Source organism: Aquarana catesbeiana, linkage group LG01, assembly GCF_042186555.1.
Source record: "Aquarana catesbeiana isolate 2022-GZ linkage group LG01, ASM4218655v1, whole genome shotgun sequence".
Classification (NCBI taxonomy): domain Eukaryota; kingdom Metazoa; phylum Chordata; class Amphibia; order Anura; family Ranidae; genus Aquarana; species Aquarana catesbeiana.
In genome coordinates this window covers 726,614,450-726,639,416 of record NC_133324.1, presented here as the reverse complement: position 1 = coordinate 726,639,416, position 24,967 = coordinate 726,614,450, and the positions used below count along the sequence as shown (strand labels likewise).

Genomic DNA, 24,967 nt, shown 5'->3' with positions numbered 1-24,967 from the left:
CAAAAGATACACAGAGGGGGTTATTTACTAAAGGCAAATCCACTTTGCACTTGGAAGTTTAGTCGCTGTAGACCTAAGAGGGACATGTAAGGAAAATAAAAAAACAGCATTTTAGCTTGCACGTGATTGGATGATAAAATCAGCAGAGCTTCCCCTCATTTCAGGTCTTCCCCTCAGATCTACAGCGACTGCACTTCCAAGTGCACTTGTAGTGCAAAGTGGATTTGCCTTTCGTAAATAACCCCCAAAGTCTCTATCAAGTCTGTAAAAATGAAGTACTTATTCTAGCACTACATGGGTCAATCACCGGTTTGCATAAAATAATAGAACAATGGGCAACTGCATGATAGCATGCAACCTGGCTAGAAAAAAAAAAAAAAAATGAAAGAAAGAATTGTCATATTCCAGCAAAGCGGTTCAAACATTGGTAAACCTTAACCACTTGAAGACCAGGCCTTTTTCTGACACTTCTCACATACATGTAAAAATCTGTATTTTTTGCTAGACAATTACTTAGAACCCCAAAACATTATATATTTAATTAAAGCAGAAGTCCTAGTCTAGAGAATAAAATGGTCACACGGTTTTTGCCCAGCAGTTTTCCAAACACAATTGAAAAAAATAATATAATAAAAAATACACTGATGAATTTTAATGCACAAACACACAAAAGAATACCCAATTGTTTGGTAAAATATAAAAGATAATGTTACGCCAATTAAATCGATACCAAACATGTCGCTCTTTAAAATTGCGTACGCCCGTAGAGTGGCGGCAAACTATGCAAATTATATGATCCATAGGCAACACTTTAAAAGCCTTTCCAGGTTACCACTTTAGATTCACACAGGGGGTCTGGTGCTAGAATTATTGCTTATGCTTATGTTCACACTGTACCTTTTTTACATTTTTGGTAATCACTTTTATTGTTATCACAAGAAATGCAGTGACAGGTCCTCTTAACAGACATCTAGGGTCTATTAAACTCCAGATGTTTCCTCTGAAACCAGAAGTGACTAAATAAATCGTAGCTTCCAGTTTCTTAGACCATAAAGATGATCGGGGCCATTGCAGTCCCTGATCAGCTCTATGGTCAGCTGGTGGAACCACTGGCTGCAATCCTGGGTTCCCCTGTGAAACAGGAGAGCCCAGAAAGGCCGCTTGTAAAAGAATTTCAGTGACTATATAGCCGATAGGATTGCTTTTACAAAAAAGTACTCCACCGCCTCTAAAAACAATATCAGGATAGTGTCTGCAGCTCCAGGCATCATCCCGATGTAGCCACTCAAAGTCAGATGATGTACGGGTACTTTGCCTAGCAGCGAGTGGTTAATCTTATTATTCACTTTTGGTACCTATTCAATAGATGCAAAAAAAAAAAACTCACACTATGCAAGCATGCTATACAAATAAATTGTTTATTGCCACCTGTTAATTCTGCGAGCAACACACTTCTGCCCCTTCATTGCTACACTCTCTTTCACCTTAGATATGGGGCAGCCATGGTTGTCACACAAACCTGTCTATGTTCATCTTCATTATATGGTTAATAATGGGACTGGAAGTTTACACAATTAAGATAAGGATCCTTGCACTTTTTCAGCTCACATCACAGGAGGTGACAAGGACATCAACTATTTTCTGTACTTTACAAAAATGTTCCTAGCCTGAAAAGAAAAAAACAAAATGCAGCCACACCCAAGGCCTCGTGCTGCCAACAAGATCCTGCATAAAATGGTGTGTTCACATGTACAACACGCAGATTTGCACTACTGGATTATAGGATGCTGGGTGACTCGATCCTATGAGCAACCTAGCAACAAAGGACACTAGGCAACTCAAGCATCAAAGCATCATAGTGATGACTAGGGGTGATAAAAATAATAGTTTAAATCGATGCATCGTGATTCAGCCTTTCACGATTCTGCATCGATGCAGAGAATGACTGAATCGCGATTGCATCAATGACGTCATCCCGGCGCTCCCCTCCCTCCTCCTCTCTGTATGTCACACAGAGGGATCTCCCGCTGTGTCATAGAGCTTGCATCTGAAATGCCTGGGCGGCTGCTCACCAGTACCTAGATCACACACAACGGGCATCTCCGGCTGTGTCACAGAGCTTGCATTTCAATATCCCGGTGGCCGCTGTAACAAAGTCCTAGACTGGCTTCTGTGACAGACGGTACACTGACCCATTTGAATCAGTGTGCCGTCTATCACAGAAGCCGGTCTAGGAGGCGGAACTTTGTTACAGCAGCCGCAAGTATATTGAAATCCAAGCTCCGTGACACAGCGGGGGATACCTGTTGTGCGTGATCCAGGCACTGGTGAGTGGCTGCACGGGTATGATCCAGGCACTGGTGAGGTTGCATTTGATGGGCACAGTGAAGCTGCATTTGATGGGAACAGAAAGGTTGCATTTGATGGGCACTGCCTCATTTAATGAGCACAGTGAGGCTGCATTCGATGGGCACAGTGAGGCTGCATTCGATGAGCACTGAGGTTTTTTGATGAAAACCATGGGCAGTAATCATGATGCAGCGTGGAATCGAATTGCTGACATGATAATTGTAATTGTAACGAATCGTGAGACCAGTGAAGATGTGCAGCTCCAGTGATGACCAATTTCAGTGGGGTGTATAATTTAATTGGTGGGGGCCAATGTATACATAGCCAGTAACTGCTCCTCCCACCAGCTTACAGAGCGGACCTGATGGGGAATCATATCACCCTTAACCGTGCTAGCTCTTCTGCCCCGCTTTTACAAGATGGCACTGAATAACAGAGTCACTCATCAGTGGTTGCTTATTAACAGAATGACACATTCATTTGAGGTTAACATGTAAACATTATTAGATTAGCCAGCAGCTAAGGTGCCCACTGATTACATGTTTTAAGTAGCCAATAGTGCAGCATGCCTCCTAGCAACAAAAGGATGCAGGGCGGCTCTAGCTCCTGCCACCTAGTGTTCTTCGTTGCTAGGAGGTCCCAATAGAGTGCATTTGTGTTGTACACTATCAGAATGTAAATAATACAAACGTTTACATGCATATAGCGTAAAAACTAATCTCCGAACACTGGTTTGGTTTTTCTTTATACCTTTAAAGACTGTGCAAAAAACCCCCCCCAAAAAAACAAAAACACACATACACAGATCTAAATGCGCAACGTGCATGTGTTCCCTGGAAATCACAACGTAAATGCAGATCTACAGTAGGTGGCGACACAGCCACACTGCACAGCGCCACAACACACGTTGTGCATTATAGTGCACTGTGTTAACAAAATGCAGGTTCAATTTTTTGTTGTCGATGTGGGGTTTATTTACTAAAGGTGGAGAGTGGAAAATTAGGCAAAACTTCTGCATAGAAACCAATCAGCTTCCAGGTTTTATTGCCAAAGCGTAATTGAACAAGCTGAGGTTAGAAGCGGATTGGCTACCATGCACAGCTGCACCAGATTCTTAGTGCACCAACTTTAGTAAATCTACCCCCAGGTGTTTATGTGAAAGAGCAGTCTTAATGCAACGCACCTTAACATATCACTGGAAATACCATCTTAGCACGCGTGTGGCAACATACCACAACGCCTAAAAAGAGGTGAGGTAGTACTATATGTATGTGCGAGTGACCAAAAAGTTGCTATAAATAACTGTATCTTATTGATTTTTCTAAATAAGCCATACAGTATACGGTAACCGAGAAGCAAAGCCAAGTGTTAAATGAAACTTGTGAAGCACTTTCACACACAGATATATTGTGGAGAGCCCCTTGCTGCGTAGATTAGTTCCCCTGTAAATCCTGCAGTTACTTGAGCCTGGATTCAATCAGCTAATGAGATGAGGTAATCGCTTTGTGGTTTCACAGAGATGGCTTGATGGCAGGCCATTACTTTAATCCCCTGACATCCTAACAGCACCATGCTTTAATCTGTTATACTATAGCATTCAAAAAAAAGAAGAAGGATTCTTACAAGGAATGTAGCACTTTGCATATTAAAGTGTATTTAAAGTCAAAACTTATTTCCAGTTTTAAACAGAGCTTTCCAACTGGAGAGACTTGCATTTATGTGCCTAGTGACCATTATCACCGTACAAAACATGAAGGAAAAAAAGTCTAAATTATCATCAGAACAGGAATAGAGGGGGAAGTCTTCTAACTGTGATAGCTGCTAACTGTCATACCCTCGGCACTGCTGCCCTGCAAAAACTGGCAGCCACGAACCTTGGCCATTTTTCTCTGCACATACTGACAGTCAGTATACCCTCAGCACTGTCCGTCATCACACCTCTCTGAAAATGAAAACCAAGGCATGCACAGCAGGACTATACATTATTAGTAACCAGCACAGAAATATGAATTCCCAACAAAGTGAAAAGTTCACTTAGCTCCTCTGCCTGCACGACCAAGGTAAAGGATCACTTCAACCACTTGCCTAATGGGCACTTTCACCTGTCCAGGCCAATTTTCCACTTTCAGTTCTGCCACACTTTGAATGACAATTGTGCTACAAAGCAACACTGTACCCATATGAAAAATTCTATCATTTTTTGAGACAGCTTTGGAGCTTTGGTTAGGTGTTATTTAGCCGCTTGGCACCGACGCCTCCTGGCCCTTTAATAGGTTTATGAGGCCAGAGCAGTGCTTAAGATCATGTGACCGCCTTGATTGCCTGTCACAGCGGTCCGAAAACTCCTGATCACAAGGAGCTTTCGGTTAGATGACAGTAACTGTGCCGTGCGCACTCTGCACAGGTGTATTGCTGGCAATTCACAGAAATATGTTGCTCCACAGCACTAGAGAAAAAGAAAAAAAAAAAAAAAAAAAAAAAAGAAGAAGAGGTTTCTTGGTTTCCATTATAAAATTTTGCATAGAAGTAATTTTTCTCCTTCGCTGATGTGTGCTGATGAGGATGCACTGACAGACATTACTGATGGGCACTGTTGGGGCTGCACTGATAATTAGGACACAAATGATGGGAGCCCTGATTATTAGTGTAGATGTCCCATGTGGATTGCTGCTTATCCACTCTCCTCTCCTTACACACTGTCAGCTTGAGGAGAGGCCTGCTGATAACTGGCAAATCCTGTTTACACTGTGATTGGACACAGCTGATCACATGGTAAAGAGCTGCTGTGATTGGCTCTGTACCCCAGATCTGTCATCAGCGGTGTCCAAAGGACACAGCGATCACAGAGCGCTCCCCATGTGCACCGGGGGTGTGAGGGGAGGGAGGGTTCTGGGAGGACATAAATAGACACCCTCCCAGAAACGTGCGACAACGATGTAGTTGTTATTCAGCTATAGCAGGGTCGGGAAGAAGTTAAAGCGGAACCAAATCCATTGAATTAACAGTTTAAAAAAAAAAAAAGTTACATTCCCAGCATGCCGGAACTGCTAACAGTCACATTTGTTCGTGCTCTCAATCAAACCATCAAAAGGCTGGTGTCATAACTGATCACATGTGCAGCACCATGGCAGTTGTAGATCAAAACGGAGGCCAAGATGGCAGCTTCCATAGCTGAAAAAATACGTATACGTCGTTATAAGTCGGTATTTTGAAGGAGGATATCGTTCTTATGGCAGCAGCTAGCTGCCATAATCCCCGGTATCCTCTTCTTCAGCGGGTGGTTCGGTTTACGATAAAAGTGGTCTCTGCGGCAGATTCACAGCGAGATCACTTTTATCAGCAGCAAGAGAGGGGCCCCCCTCCAACCGTGATCCGGTGCCCTCTGCCCCTTACCGGCGGAGGCAATCGCGTCCTTCTCGTAGCCCGACATGGAGACGAGTGAGGCCCCCGTCCAACTACATATCATTGCAGGGCGGAAGCGACGTCAAAACGCTTTCCAAAAAAAGTGCTTTTGTAAGACCGCTGCGCAAATACGGTGTGACAGAAAGTATTGCAACAACCGCCATTTTATTCTCTAGGGTGTTAAAAAAAAAAATGTATAATGTTTGGGGGTTCTAAAAAAAGTCTGTTTTTAACTTTAAACAACAAATCTCAGAAAGAGGCTCGGTCCTTAAGTGGTTAAAGCAGACTGTGCACATTCTCCAAAGCCTTTTTTGGTGTGTTGGGCTATCATTAAATAAGCAGACCTTGCATTTAGGAAAACACCTCTTGAAAACATTCAGATCAAAAAGACACAAAAATATTTTAAAAGGTTATACAATACGGTGTATGTAGATGGAAGGATGACTATAAACCATTTGCCAAGAACTTGGATCTTGGATTATAATATGAAGTATAATTATACCCTTCAATCCTATCCAATTACATGAAAGCTTCTTTCCAGCTTCTTCACACTAGAATAGGTGGTCACAGCAGATTCTGCCTCTCTTAAGAAATAGGTTTGAAGACAAAAACAAAAAGAGCAAAACACTTCTAGTTCTCACAAAGCGATCAAACAGCACAGGCAATTGTTTCAACGGGTACACAAACCATGCACTCTCATGCCATTACAGATGCTTGAAAGGCCTTAATGCTCATTAAAATTGTATAAAGGTTGCAAGAAAGATTTTCCTCAACCCAAGAGATAAAATGCATTAAATATCAACCACATTGCAAAAAAACGAATATAGGAGAGAGAATTGCTAGTCAAAGCCTATACACCGATTTATAACCATCAAATGGCTTGATAGAATAAACAGCGTTTCATAAAAATAAAAATGTATTCCACTTGTAAGCATCTATGCTGGGATGTTTTCCTTATAGAATATTTAGCTATAAAATTATTGTTTATGGAAAAAAACAGCGATACACAAAAAGTAATAACCCAATCAATCAAAATTATGTACGCATGTTCCTACTACTAAAAATAGTTGGTTGTTGCAGCTTATTTTTGCATGCGTACCATTATTGTTGCATGCACTACAAAAAAAAAAAAAAAAAATGATATATCATTTTTCCCAATTAAAGGGTTTTAACTAGGTATGGAATTCAGGTAACTATATAAAACAGATGAATGTTTCTGAGAAATAAAAATAAAAAAAATAGTCCTGCTTTATATTTTACAGAAAATGTTATATAAAATTTACACTGGTAAAGAAAATAAAAACAAAAATATTTTGCAAAAAAACAGTGCTCAACACTTATAAAAAATAAATAAATTCTCTCTCCATCTTTTTATATATATATATATATATATATATATATATATATATATATATATATATATATAAAAATAGAACATCATCTACAGTCAGCAACCAGTCAAATGAACAGGTTTTGTCCTAACATATAATAATAGCAGTAGCAGATTTAGTCACATACTTGAAAGAAATCTCAAAGAAGTACCCAGACCTGTTCCCCATAGAATTTCTGCAATCACGGCATCACAACACCCTGCTGAAACAGTGCTGTGGAAATGGATGATTGACCTTGGTCAAGTTAGTGACTTCAAGTTCTATGTTAATAACCTAAATGGAGCAATACACTAGAGACTCACAACAGCAAACGATTGGTGGACCCGGGTAGCTCTCCTTAGCAGAACGCTAATGTAGCATCATAATTCTTTCTTGTATGCAAGAGAACATTCTAAATCGAGGAGAAATAAAATCCTGCTCCTTACAAACACAGCTAGGTCATGCTTTCTCTTTATGAAAGAGAAAAAAAAAATGTTTTCCAACCCTTGAAAATGGTTTTATTTTCAGAATTTAATAAGTATAAAAAATGACATCCATGACTCTACTAGGCAATTTTCCCAAAATTGACATTTCAAATTTTAGCTGAATCTGGTGGGCAACAACCATTTACATCTCATGGGCTCCATGCACACTGCTTCTACAGGAGTTGTGTGTGTTGCCTGTAGAAGCAGCTCAATGTTATCCTATGTGTCCATACACATTAGGAAGATTACAGGAATATATTAAAGCTCACCATTAAGTCCTCATGCACACGGACGTTTTTACAGCTGCTTTTTTGAGCTTTTTTTGCAGCTTAAAAAGGCCTGTCTATGTTAGTCTATGGCTTCATGCCCACCTAGGCGTTTTTGAGCTGCAAGTGGCATAGGCGTTTTTAAGCTGTAAAAAAAACCCAGGACCAGTGGGTTCTGAAAGACGTTTTTCAGCTGTAAAAACGCTCTAACGCTGAAAAACGCTGAAAAACGCTCAAAAACGTCATTCACCAACGTTTTTTAGCGTTTTTGATCCATTGAAAAAAAAAAAAAAAAAAAAAACTCTCAAAAACGCTAACGCGGAAAAACGCTCAAAAACGCTATTGCAAAAACGCTGAAAAAAGTTTAAAAAAATCACTGCAAAGATACTGGCGTTTTCATAACGTTTTTTTAACAGCCTGTGTGCATGAGGGCTTAGAGGCAGGTAAAAACCCTCCTGGTTAGCGTTTTTGATTGGAGGTTTCTGGCAGAAAAAACGCTAAACACGCCTAAACATGGAGGATTTATTTATTAGAATGTTCTCTTTTATTGCATACAAGAAAGAATTTTGAGGCTACATTAGCGTTCTGCTAAGGAAAGCTTCCCAGGTCCACCAATTGTTTGTTGTTGTGAGTCTCTAGTATATTGCTCCATTTGGTTTATTAACATAGAGAACTTGAAGTCACTAACTTGACTTTTCTGCCAAGGGAACTGGTGTTTTTTTTTTTTTTTTTAAGCTCAGTGTGCATGGAGACAAAAATGTAAAAACAGAAACTTTAAAGCCTGGTACACATGGGCCGAACATCAGCCAGTTCAACAGAAACCCGCCAACATTCGGCCCGTGTGTACAGCAGCCGGTCTGACTTCTATTGATGGGGCATGCCAAAAAAACCATCTGCTCATCAGCACTCTCAGCCAATGGCTGTGAGCGCTGACCAATGGTTTCTGACGTCGGGGCCGTCCCCCTGTCAGAACACAATAGCTCGGCGGGGAGGTCACTGTACTAATTGAATAGATTGAATGAACATTGTAATTGACCTTTCCTTTTTAGACTACAGCTTTGTCATTTTCTGTAAAATACAATGCAATATGGCAACCTGGAGGTGTTTTGTACACAGGTAGTGTACAGAACGCCCCTCCAGATATGTCATTTCCTGATTGTGTGATTGACCTAATGATTTTCCCAGAAGTCTGTACTAAGATGCAGGTCAAATTTTGGGCATCTTCTGCAATAAAAATGTCATTTTAGGCAAGATACTCCCAAAGGGAAATCACATCTAAAGGGATGCAGACCCTGCAGCTTTCCTCATTAGAATTCAGGAGTTCTGCTGCCGATTAATAATTATAAAAACACTCCCATTATATTCACTTTGCACATAGACTCAGACAGCCATTTCTTCAGAATAACAAAAGGTAGGAATCTGCAACAAAGTTTGTTAAAATTCCTGCAATGTTTATAGATCACCCAGAGAGGAATTTTTTTTTTCTCAACAAGAGGGGAGTCACTCTTTAAAGTAGAATTAAAGTCTCAGAGCTTTATTTAATCAATATATTGTTGCTCATCTATAAGGGAAACATTTCCAAATACAGTTCATAACTAATATGTGTTCCCAAGCACTTCTAATTTCTTATAGTAGAATTCAAGATTAAATCTAACTCGCCTTCAAAATGACCATACCCCCCTCTCCTGACACCTATACTAAGCTATGAAAAAAGAAAAGAAGAAAGAAGAAGAATGCATTATACCCATTTTCAGCCCACTCCGGTACCATCATGTGATCCCCTGTGCCAGCCAGTGGCAGCTGCAGGGGAGAGGAGAGAGAACTACGGCTGGTAAAGCCTGGAGTGGTGACCAAAGGCTCCAATGTCCCAGCCATTGTTTGCAATCCTTCCTGTGCCATGCAGCCACTGGCTAACACAGGGGATCCAGATTACATAACTGGACCCGAGCAGGCTTAAAACAGGTAAATATATACATTTAAAAAAAATTAAAAAGCTTAGTTAGCATAGGTGTTGGGGGAAGGGGACATTTTTAAGATAGTTAGGTTTATGGTAGAATCCTACTTTAAACTTTGCTGACACCAACTCCTGATTCCCAAATGCAGTTTCCCTGAACTGCTCATTAACTGGAGAATAGACTGTGCTCCTAGTGAGAAGGGACAATGCAGACGTCCATCAGGAGGAAAGAGGTGGGAACAAGGGAGGGCTGTGTGTATGAACGGGCGCACACAGTGTCGGCTTTAGTCCCAGCTGGGAGCATACATGCGCAGATGACTCCATAAATCCATGCAATGGAAAGGAGCTACCCTGAATCCAGCAAGCGCTGAGGGGACTGGGTGAAACAAAGGAAAAGGACACATTTCATAAATAAAGAACCGGCATACAACATAGGGCCTCATTCACACTGGCACTCCTGCGTTTAACTGTTAGAATAGATAGATAGAATGCAAGAAAAAACTACTGTTATGTCTCCAAGGTTCCTTCCTGTTTAAACACTTCCCGTCCAGAAAGTTGGCTTTCATGTAAAAGTGATCCGAGCAGCTTTATTTCACTTATACAGGTCTTGGAGAGCCCCCCTTCCGGCCCCATTTATAGGCTCTCTGGTCCCACCGGGAAGCCCAGGACCACTGTAGGCAGTCAGGTTGGCTTGCCCACAGAGGAGCTAAAGGAATACAAGTTCCCTCATCTCCTCCATGACCAATGAAGCCAAAAGCAACCAGGGTTTTGTCACTACCAGTCTTAATATTGTGTTTGATTCGATTTTACTGCAAAGGAGGGAATGAGGTGTTTGACTGCACCACACATGTGAGGTATCATTGCAAATCTCAGAATGAGAGCAATAATTCTAGTCCCAGAGTGAACGTTTAACTCTAAACTGATAACCTGTAAAGGTTTTTAAAGTGTCGCCTATGCATAGTTTTAAGCACTGTAGTTTGTCGCCATTTTACAGGCATGCACAAGTTTAAATCTTGACATGTTTAGTGTCCAATTACTCGCACAAAATCAGATTTTATATTTTTTACCAAAAATTGGGTATAATATTGTGATTGTGTGCACTAAAATTCAAGTGTATTTTTTCCTGAAAATTTTCATTTGATAAATCGGCTGTGCAATCATCCTGTGACATAAAACATTACAACAGCTGCCATTTATTCTACTAGGCCTCTGCTTTTAGAAAAATATATGTTTGGGTGTTCCAAGTATTTTTCTAGCAAACAAAAAAAGCTCATTTTATCATGTATGTGAAAAATGTCAAAGACGTCCCAGACAGCAAGTGGTTAAAAAGGGTTGCGTTGCATTTTACAGTACCTAATTGGATCCTAAACACACAGAATTCTATTTTGCAGCTGAACTGGCCGCACCTAAATGCAGGAAAAGTGTTAATAGCACAACTGAAAAAAAAAATCAATACATGCATTTTAAAATGTCTAAATGCAGCGTAACGCAACAGGACAATATGCTGCTAAAAAATGCAGCCTGCACCAGTGTTAATGCAACTTGTATTCTTGTATTGCAGTGCAATGTGCTTTGGTATAAATGGACCTCACATATTCTTATGCATAGAAAACGCTGAAAAACACAGAAGGTTCCCCACTGTGCTCTGCATTTTGTAATGATTTAATAAATCACTAAACTTAAGCAGGCCATACACTGTAGGATTTCTCTTGCTCAGCCCTGCTGGCTTAAAGAGATGAATATTGATTCTTCCATCTATGTGTGGATGGGGGAAATCTCCCCGCTGGTAATGTATTCTCACAGATGGCACCTCTGGCTGTCAGACTACCCAAACAATGGCTACATCTGATTGCTTACAGCCGACAAAATTTTCTGTCCAGCTCCTTCCATCTTCAGATGAAAAGAGGTTAGGCGGGAGGGTGCAAACAGTGACAGCCACACCTTGAATTTCAGCTGGCTTATCAGGAACAAGCTGATAATAGCTCCATGTATTTCCACCATCAAAATGCAGTGTGGAGTATTTAGTGCAGTGTCTTGTGAAGATCGGATAGTAAGGTCTGCTTTCAGTTATAAATCAGACCAAGATTAATATCAGATTTCCACTTTTACAGTCAAACCCCACTATAGGTTTGTTATGTGCTCCCATGTACACTGCGTGCCGAATATAGATATTATATATATAGTATTTATATATTATTTTTCGCTCCATAAGACACACCTAGGTTTTAGAGGAGGAAAACAAGAAAAAAAAATATATATATATTCTGAACCAAATGGTGTACTAAAATATTTTCCAGTGCCCATGAAATGCAGCCTGACCATTGCCAAAGAAATGCAGAGTGACCATTGCCATAGAAATGCAGAGTGAACATTGCCATAGAAATGCAGAGTGACCATTGCCATAGAAATGCAGAGTGACCATTGCCATAGAAATGCAGAGTGACCATTGCCATAGAAATGCAGAGTGAACATTGCCACAAATGCAGCCTTACCTGATGTTATCCCTTCTACCTAACACAAGACAGAGCAGCCTGAGCGGCCGAATGCTCGGTTTCCTGTCTCAGGAACCAGCCGGAAGATCGCCTGGCGCCCACGGGGGGTTTGGAAGTTTGTCCCCTGCTCTCCTGCCTCTCTTCCGGTGGTGGCGGCGGGAGGCGATGCGAGCGGTGGTAGGGGGCAGTGCCTGTCATATATTTGCACCATAAGACGCAGGGATATTTCCCCCCATATTTCTGGTGGAAAAAAAGTGCGTCTTATAGTCCGAAAAACACGAGAGCGTCTAAAAAAAATAAATAAAGTGTAAGCTGCAATTTAATTTTTAAAAAAAAAGTCTCCACTTTTGTTGAGAAAAAAAAAACATCCCCTCTGGGTGATCTATGTAAATTGCAGGGATTTTACCAAACTTTCTTACAAATGCCTACCTTTTTGTTATTCTAAAGGAATAGCGGTTTGTCTGTGTGCATGTGGAAAGTAAACCTGTATGGGAGTGGTTTTGTAATTATCAATCAGCTGCTTCACATGCAGGGCTCTAATGAGAAAAATTGCAGGGTCTGCATCCCTTTAGACATGCTTTTCCTTTTGGTGTAGCTTATCCAAAAATGACATTTTTGTCAGCGCCGGTTCACATTAGAAGCGGCACGACTTGCAGGTCGCCTCCCCGAGGCGACCTGCACACGACTGCCGCGGCGACTTGCAAGACGACTTCTGTATAGAAGTCTATGCAAGTCGCCCCCAAAGTAGTACAGGAACCTTTCTTCTAAGTCGGAGCGACTTGCGTCGCTCCGATTAGAACGGTTCCATTGTACAGAACGGGAGGCGACTTGTCAGGCGGCTAGGTCGCCTGACAAGTCGCCCCCGTGTGAACCGGCTCTTACAGTTGATGCTCATAACCAAATTTGTATTTTAGTGTAGACTTCTGGGAAAATCAGTCAGCCAATCACACAAGCAGGAAATTACATGTCTGGGTACAGAACGCCTCCAGGTAGCCATATTGCATTTTACAGAAAATGACAGCGCTAAAGATTGAAAAGGAAAGGTAATTTTTATTAACATTCAATTACAATAAGACTTGTGTTGCAATTGTATACGCTGTATTATATTTTTTTATTTGCAAATTTTTTTCCCACGAAAGTGGAGTTACCCTTTAAATTCTGCTATATAAATGGAGACATGTGACATGTAACAAATATAAAGTAGACGTTATCCCAATCTGGCTGCAAATGTGGGAATAAACTTTAATGTTATTTTATAGAGAAAACTGTGCCATGGCATCAGCCTTTCAGTGTCATATTTGAGACTAAGTACAATTTATACAAATACGGAAAATAAATGAATGTAGCCATATAAATATATAACCGTATCATCATATAGCAAGAAGGAAATCATTGCAATATTCACAAAAACTCATCTTATATACGAACATCTGCTAGGTTTATGGTCAGTTCACCAAAGTTAATATCCTACTTGAACTTGGCAGTTAGCGGTTGCTGACACAGACACTTTTTTCATCAAGTATTTCTCAGCTGGAAAACAGAACATTCCTTTAAAAAAAAAAAAACAAGTTTGGCCAGATCTACAAAGAAATATTTGATGGTAAAACAATTTGTAGAAAAAAAAATAAAAATAATACACTAATGCCGCGTACACATGAGCGGACTTTTCGACCGGACTGGTCCGACGGTCAAACCGAAGGACTTTCCTAACGAATGGACTTGCCTTTGGTGTGCGATCACACCAAAGTTCGACGGATTCGTACGTGATGACGTACGACCGGACTAAAATAAGGAAGTTGATAGCCAGTAGCTAATAGCTGCCCTAGCATCGGTTTTAGTCCGTCGGACTAGCATACAGACGAGCGGATTTTTTAACCGGACTCGAGTCCGTTGGAAAGATTTGAAACATGTTTTATTTCTAGGTCCATCGGACTTTTTGGAAAAAAAAAAAAAAAAAAAGTCAGCTGGTGCCCACACACGATCGAATTGTCCGACAGAGTCCGGTCCGCTGGACTACGTCTGCTGGAAAGTCCGCTCATGTGTACGCAGCATTACAGGTTTTTTTTTAACTGAATGGTTGTAGGCTGGGAGGAGAAGGAGAGATATCAGGAAAGATGAAGAAGCTGACAGGTTCAGAAATAGAGCTATATACCAGGATGGGACCATCCTGGTAAATATTTGTTACATCACCTACTAGGGATGCACAGATACCATTTTTTTTTTTTTACAATGAGTACAAGTACCGATACTTTTTTATTTAGTACTCGCCGATAACAATTACCGATACCTACCTCAACTTTGTTTTCACTTCACCTGTCAGCAATGGTACAAAGCATTGAAAAGTTATTTATAAATTAAATAGATTTTTTTTAATTCTGCGCTTTTTCAATGTAAATATATGGTAATACATATGTGTGTAAAAATATTCACTAACAAAGCAAACAAAAAAAAAAAGTTTTAATTGTTTATATATAAAAAAAAAAAAAAAAAAAAAAAAAAAAAAAAAGCAGGAAAATAATAATTAAATGGAGGAGAATAAGGAGTTAATTAAGGCTGATTCGAGTAAATTAAGGGATAATAAGGGGTTAAACTGAGGAACATTTGCTCATCCCTTTGATCTGCAGATGAAGAAACAGAAAGATACAAAAAGAAACAATGTTTCTTTTTATTTTAGTGTTTCAGTGGCTGAGCAATGTTGTTAATAAACATTGCCAGGTGCTTTATTTATTTATTTATTTATATTTTTGACAGCTCCAATTACCGGACTTCTTTAATACTTCACTGGCCTGGCCTCACTGCTCCATTCTGGAAGGTTACATCACCAGTGCTTTCCCCCCTCATTTGATGTGTATTTCCACATGTTCCAAGAGAAAGACCCAGAGTTCCAGGAAATAAAGTTAGATCGATTAATCTGCCCTTGGTGCACATGGCCACTGTGTGAAGACTTGAGTGGAAAAGAAATAAAATATGCAAAAGCAACCTCTGCAACAGAAATTTCATTTTTGGTGAGATACTCTGAGAGTTAATTACTTCTAAAATGATGCAGACACAGCCACTTCTCTCATTAAAACACCAAGTGATTATAATTAACCATACACTCCCATTCAGAACAGTTTGCACGGGGCTTGGACAAACAAACAGCTTTTTTCTTCATCATCCAGAGTTAAGCAGCCCATAAATTACTCCATTTGCTTTTCTTCCAGGGTGGGTGGTGAAGGAATACCCCCCCCCGCAGTGCTGCTAGCCTTCCTGGCTGGCAGAATACAACAGTTACAACTAGAGGTTGGCCGATATTTGTCATTTTTTAATTAATCGGCATCGGCCGATTGTGCTGATAAAAAAGGTCGATTTAAAACTTCAGCGCGACTTGCAAATGACTTATGTAATATAAGCCAATGCAAGTTGCCTGAAGTCTTCCCGTGGAGCGACTTGTCTCTCCTATCTGAGCAGCCTGCCAAATCTGATAAAAGAACCTGAAGAGATACAATGTTTATACTTATCAATGGACTGAACTGTGTAGGAGTTCTCAGTTTAACAATTTAAAAGGCTAAATCTTTTCTGACACTTATTGCTTACAAGTAAAAATCCTGTATTTTTTGCTAGAAAATCATTTAGAACCCCCAAACATTATATATATATATTTTTTTAGCAGAGACCCTAGGGAATAAAATAGCGGTTGTTGCAATATTTTATGTCACACGGTATTTGCGCAGCGGTCTTTCAAACGCAATATTTTTGGAAAAAATACACTAATGAATTAAAAAAACAAACAAAACAAAAACAGTAAAGTTAGACTATTTTTTATCGTCCAAAAGTTTTGATTATGTTTTTGTGTATTTAATATTTAAGATATAATTTTTTTTTAATCTAAATTATACATACAAGTAAACTGATTGGAGGTTCGTTTTGTTTAAATGTTTAAATGTTAGAAAATTTCTGTATCACTTATTACTTAAGGTTGCTTAGACACTGGAGCGGGCAGGCGTTGACGGTAAAATGCTGCTAGTTTTAGCGGCGCTTTACCATCATTTTAGCGGTGTTATTTGGCTGCTAGCGGGGCGCTTATAACCCAGCTAGCGGCCGATGAAGGGGGTTAAATGTGCCAGTGTAGGGCCGCTGCGCTTTGCAGGCGCTTCGGCAGTGGTGCCCATTCATTTCAATGGGCAGGAGTGGTGGAGGAGCGGTATACACCACTCCAAAGATGCTGCTTGCAGGACTTTTTTTTTTTTTTTTTTTTTTTTTTTTTTTAACATCCTGCCAGCGCATCACCTCAGTGTGAAAGCACTCGGGCGTTCACACTGAGACTGCAGGGGAGCCATTTTGCAGGCGCTATTTTTAGCCCAAAAGCACCTGAAAAACGCCCCAGTGTGAAAGGGGTCTAACTGTTAGATTTTATGAGATGTGAAAAAAAAAAAAAACGGCATCATATAATCGGCTGCCGCGATTTCTAAATATCGGCATCGGCCAGAGAAAAACCCATATCAGTCGACCTTTAGTTACCATTAGCGTTATAGTTGCTGGCAGCAAATCGCATGTAGACAAATAAGACAGTCGAAGGATCGACTTCTATCATAATTCAGCCAGTCCCTGCTGAACTAGTCGAATTTCGATCCATGTATGGCTGGCTTTACTCTTTAAGATAAAGAAGTTCTTCTTTAAATACAGTGGTTTGGAGATTGGCCCTTAGAGTAAGCAAAAAAATAAAAAAAAATTCAGCACAATATCATCTTGCCCCCTTTTTAAAGTAAGCTACAAAGTACATGGTTTTCAGTGAAATCAGCTGATTAAAAAGGTGGCCATCTTGAACAAAAGAAAACCAAACTGATGTCCCCATCCATGCCAACAGTGCGGATGGAAGAATCAACTGCTGCCTATTGTTTTCAGGAAGCCACGGGCTTCAATGGTGTTCCCAAACTGTGGTGGAATTGGATTGTCCTGACAGTTTCCACCCAGCTCAGTTGATTCCTAAATAAACTTGCCATGCTGGGTGGTGCCAACAGGACCACCCATGGTTTGAATTGTGGCTGATTCCTGCTGAATAAAAATTCAAGCCCCCTATAGCCATCATTATACTTTGATTTGTGAGGAGAAGCAGTAAAGTACTACTGTAGATCACAAAATAAACCCAGTATTTGTAATAAGCAAATAACTGTCCCCATGTACTGTATATATACACACCATTACAAACTATACAGTTGCAGTAAATTAAATTGTCAATCTTGGTCAAGTACATATTTCAGGTTTACAGTGTCTGGCTCTATTCTATAGATGGAGCATGGAATGGTTAGGACCTCTAATCAGGTTTTTTTTCTGTAACTGAAAGCAAGCGGAAATCTCGTCAGTTGTCACTGGAAAAAGTTGTTCTAACCCCCCACATCCAAAATAGAGAATACCGTCTTGGCTGTAGATGGAATTAATTTTTTATTACAGAAAATACCGGTACTTCAGAAGTGAGACTCCAGGACAGGTAGGGCCACAGCACGAACTCTGCTGTAATCCCAGATAAATAAATTACACGTTTAAGTTGTATGTACGCTTTCCTTTTACAAGAACTGGTATAAAAAAAAAAAAAAAAAAAAAATTATAATATATAACTATTCTACCCCCCCCCCAAAAAAAATTTAAAAATACAAACACTTGAATGGTTTTGTAGACTCCCCACCCCCTACAACTAAATTTAACTGGAGTCTGAATGACTATATTTGAGGCATTCACTTCCTTTGTCTGTTTCCTGAAACAAAAATGTTTTTCTTGCAGTGGGAAACTTAGTCTACAAATAGTCAAGGAAAGTGCTTCCATGCAGCTCATTATCTGTATACAGCACAAGTAAGCAAGCTTATTTCACATGTGCGGCTGTTCTGTCGCTGTTAAAAGCATGTTTTGTTATTTTAAAATTCCAAGACACGGCGATCACTTGCAGTTGTACATTGCGATTAGCAGCATTTACATGCGGTTGCGTTTAGCTGCGGTGGAACATCCTTGCCATTTCGGATGTGCTTCCTGTTTTTCTTTCCCTGTTGCCACTGCTATCCGCAGGAGAAATAGTACACTGCGATTACATGCGGTTATATGCAGATAGCTGCGCTAAAATCGGACCTGGACGCAGTCAAATTTATTTTTTAGAACTGAACAAAACCCCATGTAATGAAACAGTCGCTAAATGCAGTGTGTGAATTGGGCCATAGGAAAGCATTGTGTGAGCTTAGGTGCGGTAGATAACTTCATCTATCCGCAGATAAAAGCTGAATTCTATCCGCCCGTGTGAAAGGGGCCTTAAAAGCTATTCCGCCATAAGCTTAACCATGTCAGAGAGTTGTTCTGACATCTTCTACTCATCACATTTTTGGAGAAATATCTTCATGAGCATTAACGACTATAGAGCTGCACGATTCTGGCCAAAATGAGAATCACTATTTTTTCGCTTAGAATAAAAAGATCACGATTCTCGTGGCGTAAAATCTTTCACATTATACAAAAAAAAAAATTGCGCTAACTTTACTGGTTAGTTTTTTTTTGTTTTATTAATTAAATTTAATTAATTAATTCATTAAAGTATATTTTTTCCCCCCAAAAAATGCATTTGAACGACTACTGTGTGACATGCAACAACCACCATTTTATTCTCTAGGGTCTACTAAAAAAACTTCTAATAGATAGATAGATAATATATGTCTGGGGGTTCTAAGTCATTTTTTTTATTTTTTTTATTTTTTATTTTTTTGCTAGAAAAATGAAAGACTAACTTGAAACCAACAAATGTCCGAAAAAGGTTTAGTGTTTAAGTGGTTAAAGTTTCCTCATTTACACACCAAAGTGTATTCCTTTGATCTAAAGGACAAATTGTTACAATATTTATACTTAAGTTCCACTGCTAAAGAATGTTGTGATTCTTGGCAGACTGCCCTTTTTTTTTTCCCTTTCTTTTGAGGGCCATCAGCTTTAGCAGAGCAGAGAGAATTTTCTCTGCATAGAAAGAAATAGGGAAATACTTTGTCAAGATCGCAACAGGGGAGAAAAAAAAATAAATCGCGATAACGATTCTTAACGATGAATCGTGCAGTTCTAACGACTATGTATGCTACTTTAACTTTTCCAATTGTAGATTTTTGCTCAAAGCCAATTATGCATCATAAAAAATCTTAAAAGTGCAGGAATTAATGGTTTATGATGAGTAAGTAAAATGCAATTGCCAAAAAATGAAAAAAAGAGAAAAATGTAAAATAATAATATTATTAATAATACACAAGCCCCTCATAGGTAATGCATACTTAAAAGTGTTTATAACATGCACTTTATTTTCAATGTATATCTCTGCTGAAATCCAAAATTTAAAAATTATTTTACAGATTTGTTTTTTTAAATCATCTTCAAAAAGAAAAAGCCACTATGCTGAACTTCTACTGAAAAGGAGAAAGGGGAAAAAGATAGCTCACCTTTTAGACAGCCAATCACAAAGCGAACAAACCAGAAAATCGAGTTTCAATTACATAGTATGTAAACAGGACTAAGGGCAAAGCTGTGGCAAGTTGAAACATTTGTCAGATAAGTCAAATTTCAGAGTGCTTGACACAGACTTCTCACGAAGTTTCCAACATTATCCACTAGTTAGGAGAACATCTGAAAACACAGAGCGCCATATGGTTTCCAGATTTCAAAGCTTCTGAGAGTAAACAATCGTAGACTTACAGGTGCATATCTCTAACAGCTAAAACCAATATTCCCACAACCTTTGTATGCTGCAGTTACGGTCTACTCTTTGGCTCACAAGTCTGTTGAAAATAATTCATAATAAAGGAGGTACTTCACCCAAATCTAGGGCACTTTCACACGTTTTAGAGGCGCTTTTCGGATGCTAGCGGGGCACTTTTAACCCCCGCTAGCGGCCGAATAAAGGGTTAAAAGCGCCCACAAAGCACCACTGCACGTTGGCAGCGCTGCCCATTGATTGACTTCAATGGGCAGGGGCACTTTAGGAGTGGCGCTCCTAAAGCGCCTCAAAGATGCTGCTTGCAGGACTTGGTTTAACATCCCGCAAGTGCACCGCTCCAGTGTGAAAGCACTTGAGTGACAGGAGAGGCGCTTTACAGGCGCTATTTTAAGCACTATAGCACCTCAGTGTGAAAGTAGCCTTAAAACTAGAAAAAAAAAGGCACAGTTAAAAGTTGTAAAAATGCATACTTACCCTTTAATGCAGGCCTACCTATCTCACACTCCACTGAATTTCCAAGTTACTCCTCTCCTCTTGGGTAGGGTCCGGCTGTGCAAATCCCACCAATGCTTATCCATAGCAACAAAAGCGTCACCAATCCTGCAGGGCTTGTTCTGCCATTACAATGCAGTCATGTAAACCAGATTTTTCCCCAATGGAGTGCTGGGTTCACCACCAATTCCATAAACGTGTACCCAGCAATATAGTGTGTAAACAGCCATTTTACACATTGCCATGGCAGCAACGTGTAAACAAAGGGATTCCCACTGAAGTGCTGGGTGCAGACGAGTGGAACTGGTGGCACTTATGTTGCATTACTATGGCAATATGTAAACCAATTCATTCCCCATTAAAGCGCTAGGTATGCCACCAATACCTTGCATACAGCCCCAAGCACTCTAATGCCCCGTACACACGGTCGGATTTTCCGATGGAAAATGTCCGATCGGAGCGTGTTGTCGGAAATTCCGACCGTGTGTGGGCTCCATCGGACATTTTCCATCGGATTTTCCGACACACAAAGTTGGGGAGCAGGAGATAAAATTTTCCGACAACAAAATCCGTTGTCGGAAATTCCGATCGTGTGTACACAAATCCGACGGACAAAGTGCCACGCATGCTCAGAATAAATAAAGAGATGAAAGCTATTGGCCACTGCCCCGTTTATAGTCTCAACGTACGTGTTTTACGTCACCGCGTTCAGAACGATCGGATTTTCCGACAACTTTGTGTGACCGTGTGTACGCAAGACAAGTTTGAGCCAACATCAGTTGGAAAAAATCCTAGGATTTTATTGTCGGAATGTCCGAACAAAGTCCGACCGTGTGTACGGGGCATAACAGAGAATCATTCCATTTACACATTGCCATAGTATCAGCAATGTAAGCGCCATAAAACCTTTACTAAGTGCCCATGTGCAGGATTTATACAAGTCAGTGTCATTCTTGCCTGGACAAGTAATGAAGCACAAAGCAAAAAGGGGGAGGGTATACAGTGGGGAAAATGATTTGTTCCCCTGCAGATTTTGTAAGTTTGTCCACCTAAGAAATGAAGGGTCTATAATTTTTATCATAGGTATATTTTAAAATGAGAGACAGAATATCAACCAAAAATCCTGAATAAAAACACGATACAAAAAGTTATAAATTGAGTTGCAGTTCAGTGAGTAAATTATTTGATCCCCTACCAACCAACAATAATTCTGGCTCCCACAGACTGGCTATAGTATGTGCTCATGTGGTACACAGATTAGTAAATTTAGGAAGGTGCTCCTAACGACAACACGTTATGTGTAGAAGGCCTCATACACACAGGACGTTTACAGCTGCTGTTTTTGAATTCAGGCATTTTTTTCCTATAGTAAACTCCCCAGCATATTATCCTATGTGTCCATGCACACATAGGCTGTTATCAGCTTTTTTTCAGAGTTTTTCAGCTGTAAAAATGCTCCAACTCTGATAAAAGCTTAAAAACACACCTATTTCAGCATTTATCAGGGTTTCTGAGCCATAAGATTTTGTGGGAGTATAGTTTTGCTAAAAAAAAGCAACAGCTAAAAAACACTGCAAACCTCATTCTACAGCTACAGCTTTCTACAGCTAACACTACTGGCGTTTTAGAACGTCCAGTATACATAAAGCCTTAAAGACACCTGTCCACAGAATCTCTTTCTTCCATTCAAACCCACCATCATGGGCAAGACAAAGGAGCAGTTAAAAGGAAATCAGGGACAAGATTGTAGACCTACACAAGGCTGGAATGGACTACAAGACCATCAGAAGCTTGGTGAGAAGGGGACAACTGTGAGCGATTACTCACAAAATGAAAAGAAACACAAAATAACCATCAATCGCCCTTGGTCTGCAGCTGCATGCAAGGATATCACCTCATGGGGTAAGCAGGGCTCAAAATTTCAAGTCCTGAGCCAATAGCCAGGCCTCAAGGGTTACTTGCCACCAGTTGCTCCGCCCCACCCAACCCCTACCCTGTCCTGCCTCTAATTCCAACCCTAAACACGCCCTCATAAATTATCTAATTAAATGACACTTAATATTTTTATAACTTAATTCTGCATAAAACATTTAACAACTTTATCCGTGTCCACCAATGCAGCCTCCCCTTGTCCACCAATGCAGCAGAACAGAGGAGAGGAAGAGGATTGCCGGCCGCAGAGGAACACCGCTGGAACAGCTTTCATTTCAATAGCAGTGTGTTCCCGCTGCTCGGCGTCCCATACAGTCCCGCCCCCTGGCCGGGGAACTTTGATACACATCACTCGCCCCAGGTGATCTATCAAAGTCCCGAGACCAGGGGGTGGTTTGTGTGTGACAGCGAGTGCGGGAAACACTCTATTGAAATGAAAGGCGCTAGCGATGTTCCCCACGCTCTGATGATCCGGCCACCTCTCTTCCCCTCCATGAGCGCTGGGAGAAGGACTCCCATACAACCCGCCTGCTGGCGGTGCTCCCCCGCCCCCCCTGCTCCCAGGCAGCCCTTCCTTGCCAGCCCTCAAAATCTACTCGCCAAATGCGAGCAGGCGAGAGGAATTTGAGGGCTGGGGTAAGGATGATCATGAGAAAAGTGAGGGATCAGCTCAGAACTACATGGGAGGAGCTTGTGAATGATCTCAAGGCAGTTGGGACCACATTCACTAAACAAAGCATTGTTAACACAATACGCCGACATGGATTGAAATCCTGCAGCACCCGCAAGGTCCCCCCTCAAGAAGGCACATGTACATGCCATGTCTGAAGTTGGCCAATGAACATCTAAATGATTCAGAGAAGGATTAGGAGAAAGTGCTGTGGTCAGATGAGACCAAAATTGAGCTCTTTGACATTACCTTGACTGGCAGTGTTTGGTAGGAAGAAAAATGCTGACTATGACCCTAATAACACCAACCCTACAGTCAAGCACGGAGGTGGAAGCATTATGCTTTAGGACTGTTTTTCTGCTAAAAAGGTACAGGCCAACTTTGCTGCATTGAGGGGCCAATGGACGGGCCCATGTATTGTTAAATCTTGGATGAGAACCTTCTTCCCTCAGCCAGTACACTAAATATAGGTCTTCCAGCATGACAATGACCCAAAATATATCATCAAGGCAACAATGGAGTGGCTCAAGAAGAAGCACATTAACCACTTCTCTACCGACCTTTTGCAGAATGACGTCTGCAAGGTGGCTCAGTTATCCTGACAACAGGATAAGCCGCTCGTGCGCCCCCCTGGGGAGCGCGTAGCGTGGCGATCAATGGTGCTGTGTATCGCTCCGACACACCGCATCTCCGATCATAGGCTCTTTACTACGTGATCAGCTGTGACCAATCAAAGCGGTAACCAGGAAGTGCCAGTAATAGACTTTCCTCAGTTCACGTTGACAAGATGCGAGCAGAGGAGAGCCGATCAGCAGCTCTCCCCAATCAGCGCAGCCCCCATCAGAGGTGCCCACCACAGATGCCAATCAGTGCACATCAAAATGCCAATCAGTGCCCATCAGTAACACTCAGTGCCCATCAGACGCCAATCAGTGCCCATCAGTAATGACTGTCAGTGCCACCCATCAGCGCCCAGTGCCGCCTATTAGTGCCCATCAGTGCCACATAAACTCTGTTGCATTTGGCTGAATCTGGGCTCACAGTATATTTCTAAACACTGCAGAAACCTTCCGGCTGACTCTGTCTCCTGTCATATCAATAAACACCAATGACCCAGTGCTACTGGAAGCCATGCATGATGCCCATGCCATCACACTGCCTCCACCATGTTTTACAGATGACGTTGTGTGCTTTGGATCATGAGCTGTTCCAAGCCTTCTCTACACTTTTTTTCTTCCCGTCATTCTGGTACAGATTAATCTTAGTTTCATCCATCCAAAGAATGCTTTTCCAGAACTGGTCTGGTTTTTTAGATGTTTTTTGGCAAAGTCGAATCTGGCTTTTCTATTCTTCAGGCTTATGAATGGTTTGCACCTTGTGATAAACCCTCTGTATTTGCTCTTGTGAAGTCTTCTCTTGATCGTGGACTTTGTCAATGATACGCCCACCTCCTGGAGAGTGTCCTGGATGTCTGGATGTTGAGAATGGATTTTTCTGTACTATGGAGAGGATCCTGCGACTATCCACCACTGTTGTCTTACGTGGATGTAAAGGGACCTTTTTATGTTGCTGAGCTCACCAGTGCGTTCTTTTTTCCTCAAAATGTACCAAACTGTTGATTTGGCCACTCCTAATGTTGCTGCTATCTCTCTGATGGATTTGTTTCGTTTTTGAAGACTTACAGTGGTCCGTTTCAGTTGCATGGACAGCTCCTTTGAACACTTGTAGCTGTCTTCCTTGAACAGTGAAGTATGTACTTTAGAAGGCTTTGTCTGCTGAACCTGCTTGCAAATGGTCTCTTTTAGGCTGCATTTACACCTGCGCGTTTTCAGCTCGTAAAACGCTCA

General features: G+C 40.9%; 1 protein-coding gene across 4 annotated transcripts in view; it reads right to left on the bottom strand.

The window, feature by feature from the left end:
* The window catches only part of GAB1 (GRB2 associated binding protein 1), a 159,598-nt gene that overhangs the window by 115,293 nt on the left and 19,338 nt on the right, over positions 1 to 24,967 (bottom strand). The gene's annotated exons all lie outside the window — the stretch shown is intronic.